Source organism: Diuraphis noxia, unplaced genomic scaffold (assembly GCF_037042655.1).
Source record: "Diuraphis noxia isolate RWA-SAM2 unplaced genomic scaffold, SU_Dnox_SAM2 contig0004, whole genome shotgun sequence".
Taxonomy (NCBI): Eukaryota; Metazoa; Arthropoda; class Insecta; order Hemiptera; family Aphididae; genus Diuraphis; species Diuraphis noxia.
In genome coordinates this window covers 55,611,723-55,624,118 of record NW_028301714.1, presented here as the reverse complement: position 1 = coordinate 55,624,118, position 12,396 = coordinate 55,611,723, and the positions used below count along the sequence as shown (strand labels likewise).

The window sequence follows — 12,396 nt, the reverse complement described above, 5'->3', positions numbered from 1 at the left end:
TAACTTTAAGTACTATTAACCTTAGCATAAATATTTTAATAACTGAATACTACTCGTTTAAATTTTCAATTAATAAAGTTAAAAATGTTAACCCTGTTAAAAAAAGGTATATACCAACTCCGTCCCAGTTAAAAAAAAGGTATACTATACTTGTTCCGTCTTTAATATTTTTTATAATTTACTCATAATAATTTGTATAGGTAGTCATTTTTGTAATAAATGCATTAAAAAAAAATACAAGTTTTCATATTATTTACATTTTCATAAGTAAATCTTATATATATATATATATATATATATATATAAAAATATTTAATACGTCTTCATTATTGATAGGAATGTCTTTTTCTATATTCATAATACTTAAATTGCTGAACTTATCTTGATTCATACAAGTACGCAACCATGTTTTTATACGTCGCATAGTAGAAAATTATCTCTCACAGGTCGCTGTACTTCCAGGGAGAGTAACAGCTACTTGAAAAATCTTATAAAAATTCGGAAATACTTTACCATCATATAATGTCAAATGCTGTTTTATATCCTCTAAACTAGAGTTTTCACTCAGAATGTTTTTTAAAACAGACATTTCAGACATCAATGACTGATTAGAAATTCCAAATAAATCCTGAGCAAATATTAAACATTAATTAAATGCTTGAAAAATAATAATGTATTTTACATGTACCTTGTAATGATCAATTAAAAATGAAGAACCTTCAAAATTCAATTTTAGTAAATTATCTACTGATGAAGCTACTTGAAGGCTTTCTTCGGAAAATCTTGTTTTTAAAATATTTATCATTATATCTAATATACAATAATAAGCTTTCTTTTTCCAATAGCTTATTTTTGTTTCTACAAAATCTGCAGTGTGATCATCACCAGCACTAGTTGTTGACAAACAAACAAAATCTTTGAGCTGAGATGGCTATTTTCGTAATCTTTTCTTTGATACAGCTATAACCAAATAAACAAATAATTATAAAGCATAAATTAATTCAGTATTTTTATATTTTTTCTTACATTGCAAACGAATTTCAAGAGAAATTTCATGTTTAGTGCTAACCTAACCTAACCTAAAAATGTTTAATAACAAAGTAAAAAATAAAACCGGTAAAAATAACTTATTAAGAATAACATACATATTATATTATACTATTATTTTTTGAGGGGGCTTTGAGTTTTTTTTTTTTTTGGGGGGGGATAAGCCCCCCTATTTGCGCCATTGGTTAGAACTAATATGATATTGTTATTTATTCGATTTGACACAGGACGGAATTGGTATACCTATCTATTTAAAAAACCCATGACGGAACTAGTATATCTTTAAATTACATTTTTATAATATTTGGGATGGAACTTGAATGCAGCCTCATCCATTATCATTTGTACACTAATTTATGACTACAAAACAATTTGCGTTTTTCCTCGTTTTTATCAATAATTAAAGAACTATTATCTGCTTTTGAACTGTAGTCCATCATCAAACGCTTGTTTTGTTTTTAAAAAAATGGATTTATTTATTTATTATTTTTACAAGTTTATTCGCTTTTCCTCTCCGACTCGTTCCCCTACTGTCTTCCCTACCACCACACTCATCTACTCATCGAGACAGCATTCGGTTTTCGCGTCAAGCGGCCGTCCCCACCGGTTTTAATTCGCGAGTGGGTAGAGTAGGGTGACCGGAAGGTCCACTGTTACCCAAATACTCGCGTGCTGCTTGCGACCGTGGTAATCGTAAGGCGAACGCGCGACCGAACTGCCGTCAATAACAATTAGGTATAACTCACTTTATCCGTGTCCGGTTATTCACTAGGTATAACTCACTTTATCCGTGTCCGGTTTTCACCCTGTTGAATCTTTCTTTCATGTTCGGTTTGCGGTGAACAATATTGCAGAGTCGGACGTCGACGTCGACGTGGAACCTACCCGCACACACACGCCGTCGGAGCACGATCCCCGTCAAAGATCGTATTGGTGAGTAAAACTTTCGCCTAAAATAAAGTGCAACTTAACGCGGTAATGTACACTTTGGTGATTAAAAATCTATCATGTAAATACGACCATTTTACCTACCTCTAATTAATAGTAATGATTATTATCATACAAATGTTTAATGCATGCTGAGTGAGAAGGTGGCTGGTGAGTGACGGATTTGTAATAATATTACTATTGTTGTAATCGATCACAGACGAGTCTAATAATCACGGTTATTATTATTATTATTTGTTATTATTATTATACGATCGTCTAGCGCCTCCGTCCGGTTCGAGACTTTTATGTTTATTACCATAAATCATACGTCATAATGTCCTATACAACAGTTGGGTACTGGTATATCGACACCTCCGGCAAATCATATTTAATGAAGTCTTCGCTCTCGACTATAATACAGTAAACGCCAACTAATTATTACGATTTATAAGCACTAAGTATATAAACCATTATACCGTTAATCGCTATATTATGCGCACGTGCGCGTAGTTTTAGACGAAAAAAACAATTTTACATCATATTATGACAACACATTATAATAATTAATATTATGATAGCCGCCTTGTCGAGTATATAATAATATATTATTATGACATAATAATAGCAATAATTATTGTTTCGATTCACTACGGTGAAATATTGCATAAACGCGTGTCGGACTAATTCTGGTTCGGTAGGGTCAAAATTTGCTATTTGAATTTGACAAGTCGTATAAAGAGCTGGTACCTATAGTGGATTTTCTTTTTAAACCTAAAGTGGCAAACAATCTATCGATCGTAATTATTTAATCATGACGTGTAACGTAACAAAAAAAAAGGTTAATTGGTTTCTATCGCATTATCTAAATATACAATAACAATAATGAGTGGTTTATTGTCATATTTTTTTTTTTTTTACTTTGAATAAGCGTTCCATTTTCCATTTTTTTTATTTTTTACCATGCACCGTTCTATATCGAATCGGCGGAAACTGTCGTGTATAGAAAATTAAGGTTCTCTAATTTCATGTGCAGATTATAATACATCAATAAACATCTTGTATACGTGCTATAAATAATTCGAAATAAACATTTAGAGCATCCACTTTTATATGCATAATTTTTTTAAATTTGTAACGTTGACTTGGTCAGTGACCTGTTGTAGTAGTGTTGTTGATATTGTAGAAAGTGAATGCGCGCATCAGCCGAATCCCACGTAACAATTATTGTTGTTCGCGACCTTCGGAGATCTTTGATACTGTGGAGGATTTCACGTGGGATTTTGTAATTGTCGAAACGAGAACCTATAATATTATTATGATCAGTTTTTCGCGCAACATCAAAACGTTATATTAGGTATATTACAGCATTTTTGAATACCGGAATATCGCAATATCGTCAGGTAAAAAATACCTTTAATTGCAGTCATATGATTCTGGCGTGGTCATAAACGTTCATCAGGCGTTCAAATTCGAAAAAAAAATAATCTACATATTATTATTACGTTAAAATCGTAAAACGACTTCACACGACTTAACATATTATTTTGTATCCGTCGATAACACACATCTGTCCAAAAAAAAAATTATTACTATTATGTTGTATCATATAGTACCATATAATACTTATATTGGCTTATAGCACTAAAAAACACGCGTGATATCCTAATAGATTATATTTCATAAACAAACCTTGGAAACCGCACTACAAAGTCTATATTTAACAAGGTTGGTGTGAATATAGACATTTTATAAGTAGATATTCGATGTTTAGAGCTAGGTACAAATATAGAGACAGCGTGGTGGGTAAAAATATATCGACGGAAATCCAGGTGTTTTTTATAACGCCAAAACAGACGATTTCATAACGTTGTATGGCATACCTAACTACCTTTATTGCCAGTCCAGAGATATTATAAAATTACATTTTGAATTGGTTGACCATGGTCCACTAATTAATTACCGGTTTGAGCCGCGTGATAAAATTATTAATAAATAATTTATTATTGACTGTTTTAGTTTTTATTCCTCAAACTTGATGAGTGTGTAATTTAAAAACGAGCTTTAGACTGGAAGATTTTTTTAAAAATACTATATTTTTATACAGGTAGTATACGAGTGTTATACGAGTCTATGCACTTCAGCAATAAATTCTACTTTATTCTAAACATAGGTAATAACCTCAATTGCATAAATATTATAAAGATATTGAAACGTCGTATACGATTCTCATCTATCCTCGGTTTTACCACAGACGAACACCATAATATATTATTATATTATGCAGTAATACGCCTAATAATAACAGTATTACACAAGAATAATCTAATAATGATGCATTTCTAATATACTTTTGAATTTTACCCAATGAGAATATATTATGAATAAGTGACAATAATATTAATTACATTACTAAACAATAATAATTCTGTTCCAAAATATTAGAGATTGAATACGATTAATGTGATCAGCAGGAGTCGGGACAGTCGGGTACAACTGCCTCTTGAATTTTCGACCTGTGAATTTGGTCGCGTTAAACTTTTTTGAGCTTTTTCGTCAACCGATGATTTCTAATAGATATACAAATACAACTATCACACCATCTCATCGTATCTCATCGTACGTCATATCAAAACCAGTATAGTCCTCACATATACTCGAAATTATAAAACTGTCAACTACTAACCGATTTTGAAATCATAATGCAAGAATAGAAAAATATTAATAAATAAGTAATAACAATATTTTATAACCTTAACGCCTTAAACAGACATGGATTTGCCTATATTCATGCATTATACTGCTAAAAACGTTAAAACCATATAATCGTTCCGTTCAATTAGCCATGAATATTATATAGGTAATTATAGTTTATACGACAAATTGAACACATTACACATATTATGAATTTATGATATGATACAATGCCTATCATATTCTCCATTAATAATAGATTGTATAAAACTATAAAACAATTATATTACTATATAAGGGCTGTATAAAACAGGTTTGTGTTTAAATTATATTTAAAAAATGGTTCATATTCACGTTTGAACAAATGATTAGGACGTGTACTTTCATAAAAAAAATTTTTTAACCTAAATAAATTAAATAAGTATAATATAATATGCTGTTTAACATTTCTCTATGATAAATATTGTAAATGGTATTGAAAAATCTCAATATTTTAGCTGAAAATATGTGATTAAAAGTATTATGGTAAATTTATTTTAAACTTAATGAGTTATAACTAATACGTTTCAGACAAAAATTACATATTGCATTTTTAAAATTCTGTGTAGTCAAGTTCAATATAATATTATTAATATAATTTAGTGCTAGCACACATGACACTTATATATAAAGCATTAAAGCTTATCAAACAAATCAGGTACGTATAGTAGCCAGTATAGGTATATTAATAAATCCAATGTCTAGTTCAAACTTTCAAAGTCAAATGATTATAGCAAAAGTCTGTTGCGAAATTTATTGATAATGCAAATTATATATCATTGTCAACTTTTGTATTTAAATTTGATATCTAAATATATTCTAATAAACTATATCATTCAGTTCCAATAAACTTATACATGCTAAAGAAGACGATCTATGCAAATTTGTGAATATCCGGGCTTTATATTACTGATGACCTATATCTTCAATGTAGCGTTGTACTGTTTAACTATGTAAGTTGCATTCGACAATATTTATATATATATATATATATATAAGGTATTTTTTTCACGCTTTTGACTAATGAATATTTATGTTAATAAATTTAGGAATAATTCCAATTCAATGTTAATAGTTAAATTGACCCAAATATGTCATGGAAACGTCCTAAATGCTATTGAGATGATTCTTTTTAAAAGTCATGTTGGGTAACAATATAACAATATATTACCAGCTATCCAAAGTTAACTTAATATCTAACTGTTTTATATCGGACAGATTACGAGACATTTTGACTCCGAAACGTGATTATTATAATATTATAATATTACTACTAATATTGCTGTAACACAAAAAAAATATAATTTTATAATATTCTTCAAGATAACTTTAAACAATTGAACAGTTGATGTTTTATAATTAAAGAGCCAAAATAAATACTCTCAATAGTCATTAGTCATCTAACATCAGTAAGCTATTTTTCTAACAGTAGACTTCAATAACTCGATAATATCTATTGCATCCAATACGGTCGATGTTTAATTATATGTTTGTTAATTGTTTAGTCAAACGACTTACTTGGGAACGTCGTATATTTAATATAACTGCTAGTGTAGCTTAATAAAGACGCTGTAAAAGTACAAAACCCGTGTGTATACTTTAAAAATGTTAGAAAAATAAATAAAAAATAAAATTTGTTGACCAATCTTAAAAATAAAAATAAATCTTATATAGTACATTGCTATTGTCTATGAAATTAAAATATGGTGAATTGGTGAGCCATGTATCATGACTACATGGATAAGGTTAAAGTTTTATCGCGCTAAACACTGCTTTATGTAAACTGCATAATATTATGTCTACATCAATTTACCACTATTATCTATTAATTTAACCACCAAAAATAACAAAACATTATTATATTCAACAGGTAAATTATTTGAAGTCATATCCTGATATTTTCTAGTTTCGATGATTCGATTACAGTCTTGTATAACCGTTCGTTCGTTCTTATAGCGGTTGTATTTGTCACTGATATAGGGATAAAAAAAAAACGAAATTTTTCAATTAATAGTGAAACGCTTTTAGTGCCATTACTTATCTACGCAATTTTAAATCAGTACTAATTGTAGTTTTCTATTTTTTTCGAATAAAAATTATAATTTAATAGATATTATTTAAATCGATTTCTATATATAAATATACAAGTAACACATTATGTATGTATACATACTCGAAAAAAATTATAGGCTACGCTCCTGGTTATGAGACGTCGACAAAAAAATCTTAAATAAAATATGTATTTTTTCGAATAAAATTCGACGCTGCTATCAGTAGGTAAATGTATTCCGTTTCCAGTGTTTTATTTTATAAATTTTTTTGTGGTCATTGCTCTCACCTTTGTGTGCGCTAAATAATAATTATATTATGCCATACGCATATTAATAGTTATGATTCTAAGAGTATGCACACATCTGATGACATTTCAAAATTAAAACACTTTGTGTATGTGTGTGTAGCGTAATTAATATTATTATATTTATTAGGGTAACTGTGTTCCGACTATCCACAATATTAATATTATAGCACGTCGATATTATAATATATGACTTATATACAATGTGTCAGTATGTCACGAAAGGTTTTGATAACCGTGTTCGTAATTGTATATCATTTTAGTATCGACATTGTTGCATATTGTATAATATTATACTCAATTGTCTGGTTTAATTATTTCTTTACTTAGTTATAAGCGATTTATTTTCTCCCGTAATTTTCACCGCCATTATTTGATACTTTAATTTAATTTGAACATTTTTTGACCGATCCATTGCACTTTCTCCGGTCGTGTTTATTTTTTTCAAATTTGTGATAATATTATATTTAGGACGTGGATTTTAACGCTTTATAAGAAACAAAGAAAATATTTTTAAAAAATACGTCTTAATGCTCTAACATGTTACAAAACTTAACGTTAAACAAAATTCAATTTGCATTATTTAAATTTATGTAATTTGACGTTATCGTGATTTATGCAAGTCGTAAATAAAACCAACACCAATCTATATACATCAACCTGCACGTGTCGAAGACTTCATTTGACAGTTCGTTGTGCAGTCATCGCCGCTTTTCTCAGGTACATTGGTAAAAAAAAACATATGTAATAAAAATAATATGATGAAGCAAAAGAATAACACTTATTTGATTCGTTTTCCCTTTAGTGATGAAGTTTTTGGTAATTTTTTGTTTAAATTAAATGTACCTAACCTTAAAAATTAAAAATTTTACAAAAATTCCAAGACATATAGCATACAAGTTTTTCCTTTTGTGTTTTTTAATTTATGCAACGAACTTTGCAATACGCATTTATATCCTCATCCTAAATTTATATAAATATTATATGCATCGCTATTTCTGAGCAACTGTGCAGTTTTTCGATTTTTACAACGTTTATTATTGGCGACCGTCAGATTCGTCGTAGGTGAGAGCGTTGTTTATGAATTATGATTATTAGTATTATATACGTGGTGTTATTGTGATAGGGCAAAGGGATACTTGCCACTTGATGTTTTCGTGAGGGGGCAGCAGCGATATTTTGTTTACCTTCCTTCCAGAAATGCAATAGAATAAAACCTTTATAGGTTTTAAATTAAATAATAAATGCATTTAACAAACATTTATAAGTTAAAAATATTGTATTCCTCAAATTACTTAAAAAAAATAATACTTTGCATATTTTATTTTACGTTTTTCTCGTTACATTATCCGGGTTACAAAAAAAAAAAAAAAACTTGAAAAAAAATCTCAATGATATTATTTTCATGATATTATAATATTATAATTTATAATATTGTTTTTTTTTCAAAACAAGTATAATAGTGGTTTTTTTAGTGAATCTTCATTTACCTACTTAATATTATTTAACGTTATCAGATACTTACATACGATTTGTTTTCAACCATAAAATGATTTTCAAGACTCGCGCAAAAACAAACAATTAGGTTATGGTTTCGATTTTGGTGAATAAATTATTTTCCCCCTCCCCCTAATTTCGCGTCCAGTTGCGACACTGGGTTTACATGGCTTACTTCTCCACCATCGATCGTGTTTTATACAGTGTGTTGTATAAGTACTGTATAGCGCCTCTCGCGGCTTGTATCGTATGCGCACGAGGTCGCCTCCACGTTTCAGGCGTATGATTATAATATTATATGAACGCGATATTGTTGCGCTGCATAACGTCCACCTTGACCCGGTACGTGGAGTCCACGCCAAGTACCTATAATACTATACGACCATCGTACACCAAAGACTTGCGCCACTCGATTCCACGCCGCGCGTATACGGGGTGCGAATTGAAACGCTGCTTGTGCGTTTTATTCATCACTATTATTGTTACCGTATTATACTATTAGTATGACCATTATCGTTTCAACATCGTTGCATCGTTGTCGTCGCTGTTTGGCAGTTCTTCGACGCGACACCCGAATCTAGCAATAGGCGTTCGTCCTAGTACGTCCCCCCCCCCCCATCACCCGTCCCGTTGTCGTCATAATAATATACAGAGCGACGCGTGTAACCCGAGTGTTTGGTAGTTAAATTTTTGATAAGAAAAAAACGTTTTCCTACATAGTTTTAATACATTTTTTTCAAGTAGCTAGGTACAGGGCTTTGTATTTGTAGAAAAATATGCTCACTATAATATAGCTCACTCTAAAGCAAAACTTCCGCAACACATAGTTTGAATTGGGTACCTACTAATGAATTCAATGTTGAAACTTTTATTTCGAATTGTTTTCCTCTTCAAGAACCCTTAATAATTGACTCGGAAAACGATTGTAAACCGTGAAGTGGATCACTCCGTATGTATATATAACGATAATAATATTACACGGTTATCACGAGAAGAAAACGGCCGCCGCGGTATAGTTCACTGTTTCGCATTAAATTATACTTGTTCAATAATAATAGTTAAATAAAACAGTATTTTTTACACTGGCCTAATAAAATTATCGACCCACCGAAAATGACATGTTCGTGACGTCACTGTATAGTAGGTATTGCGGCGTGGTTTACGGTAACTGTAAATAAAACGGATCGACTTAACGAACAGTTCAATGTTCGATACAATAATATTATCATTCTATATAAATATATGTGATTGAGGTGCTTTAACGACACCCACATGGGTCGACGACTGCGAAACGGCTTTTTTATTATGATAATTTTGTCGTCACGGAGAATCGCGTAAACAACACTATACAGGATATCTAGTACCTATACTAAGTCGCGCTGTTTCATAATGATAATGATGATATTCTCAGACGTCCGACGATTGTATATATACAGGTACCTAAGTAATAAGAACAACAATCGTATTTCGACGGTGAACCTGATTTTATAACCATGATAATTACATCGCGCAATACGAAAACTTTGAGCATATAATAATAGGCTTAAAAATACACAGAAATGTATTATGCGTAGCAAAAGCATTTATAATTTTCTCTAAATCTAGTGATTTCCTGTTATGCTATTCATCATTTTAAATAAAGCTATTGCATATAAACGGTTCTCTATCATTCTATATCTCGTATAGTTCATAGCTCTTTTTCAGTATGAAAAAGAATTTCCACCTGTACAAATTGTACACACTTACTATGATATGATTTTGAACAATACATATTTTTTTTCTTAAATTTATGAATACCACAATATTTAGATTTTTTTATCAAGTATAGTAAGACCTCTATACAACGGACCTTCTATTAAACGGAATCTTCCTTACAACGGAAAATGCCAATAATTCCAGTGAAAATAATATTTCTACCTCTCTATGACGGAAAACTCTTTATTACGGAAAAATGTTTAGTCCCATGCGATTCCGTTGTAGAGAGGTTCAATGTACCTTATTAATTAACTCAAATTGTCCAAATAAGTATTTATCTTTCTCATATTTATTGTTTTTGTATATTATAAAACTGTTAAACGTCAAGTCATAGTTATACATTTTTTAAAGCATATCCAAAAACGTTAATTTAATACAATAGAATACACTGCAAGATTTACAATAGATTCAAAATCAGCGTGTTGGCCCTTAAGGCTGCAGACAATTTCGGTGCTCTGGGTCAATTCCTATTGACTGCCTGCGCGTAAATTCAGGTATGAATGCTTAACATTCAATCATATTGTAATGTTATACGCACATAAACATCGGGATCTGTGATGTTGTTGCTCCGGGCTGTTCTGGTTTGTGTGCAAATACCAAACAGACAACTTGTTTGAGCGCAAAACAACTACCACTCGTTTGAAAACAGTAAATGTTGTATCTTAAATTAGCCACGTGGTTCGCGTAAAATTAATATAATTTTTTAAGTATGCATACCCTATTTAGATAACGCGATACTGAGCAGCTCGTGCAGGATTTAAGAAGATTCGACATGGGAAAAATACAACGTTGGCCTCGATGTTGCATCTATTTTTGTTGTTTTTGTAACACAAATACATTTATACTTATACACAAATTTTAATCACACTGGAAAGTCAACAACCGCATATGCAACATTCACATTTTATAATATAATTTATATATAAATAATATTATTATGCTAACAATATATTTTACAGACTACACTAAACAAACGAATGTATACTCGTATAACCGGCGTGTAAATTACACCAATTAAGTTATAAGTAACGTGTAGGAGTCATAAGTGCTCGTTTTCTACTACGATAACGACAGTGACTACAACTGCCTTCGAAGGGACCACGTAATTTAAGAGTAATAAGAAATAACCTTAAGAAATTCCTTTAAGAAAAAAAAAGTTGTACCCATAATTTCCAAGTAAATTCTTCTTTTGATATGGCAAATTGGCAACGTTAATATATCATGCAATCATGTATCAATATGAGAATGCTAAGTTATAACCTATTAACGTTACAACGTGAAATCTATCACAATTACGAAAAAAGAAATGTTTTAGCCAAACAATCCAAAAACATATCTATGTCAACACTCAACAGTTGAAGTTTGTACCACGACAGGATACTCCTTTAAATATATAACACAACAAAATTTTTAAAAAAAACCTCAAGAATTTGTATATAATATGATGTTTAAGTATACATTTAAAAATTTTAAATTCAGAATTTGAATAAAAAAAGGCAATACTTTAGGAAAAAACCCGAGACAATCAAGCGCTGCGAATCACTCTGTATATTACATTTTATGCCGTTTGGTTTCTGGATTATTGAATATTTCTGTCAAGTCAATCGATTACGTACACGTAATAATACACATGTCACATATTATTATGTTATATATTTATATATATATATATATATTGACTGCAGTACACGAAATATATTACGCATTATTGCTGTATATAATACAATAATATGTAACGCTGTACAAATGTCTAATGAATAGTGATTTTTAAAATATGCATATTGACTTATTAATGAAATAGGCACATACTGTTCGCCCGGCTATCTTCTAATATTTATGTACTTACAGAGTGAACGCGTGACTTTCGGTCACCTCTAGAGATATTATTTGCAGTCGCAGTGCAAGCCGGACGCGCAGCGGCCTGCAACTGGGTCAAAGTTTTACTCGACAAAAACAAATTTTAGAATTTTTTTCGACATGAACGAGAAACACTGTATACAAACAGACAATTTAATGTAAAAGTATTAAGCATAAATACGTGTCGAAAGTGTTGATACCCCGTGGCTAGGTCTTCGCGATCG

The 12,396-nt window shown here is 30.5% G+C and overlaps 1 protein-coding gene and 1 pseudogene across 1 annotated transcript in view; one reads left to right on the top strand and one right to left on the bottom strand.

The window, feature by feature from the left end:
* Positions 1-274: 274 nt before the first annotated feature.
* Positions 275-805, bottom strand: LOC149056208 (uncharacterized; annotated as a pseudogene).
* A 922-nt stretch (positions 806-1,727) lies between these two features.
* Positions 1,728-12,396, top strand: part of LOC107165252 (very long chain fatty acid elongase 7-like) — a 33,623-nt gene continuing 22,954 nt past the window's right edge. Inside the window, exon 1 of the mRNA XM_015513407.2 lies at positions 1,728-1,980. The gene's annotated coding sequence lies outside the window, so the exon portion shown is untranslated. The remainder of the gene's footprint in view (positions 1,981-12,396) is intronic.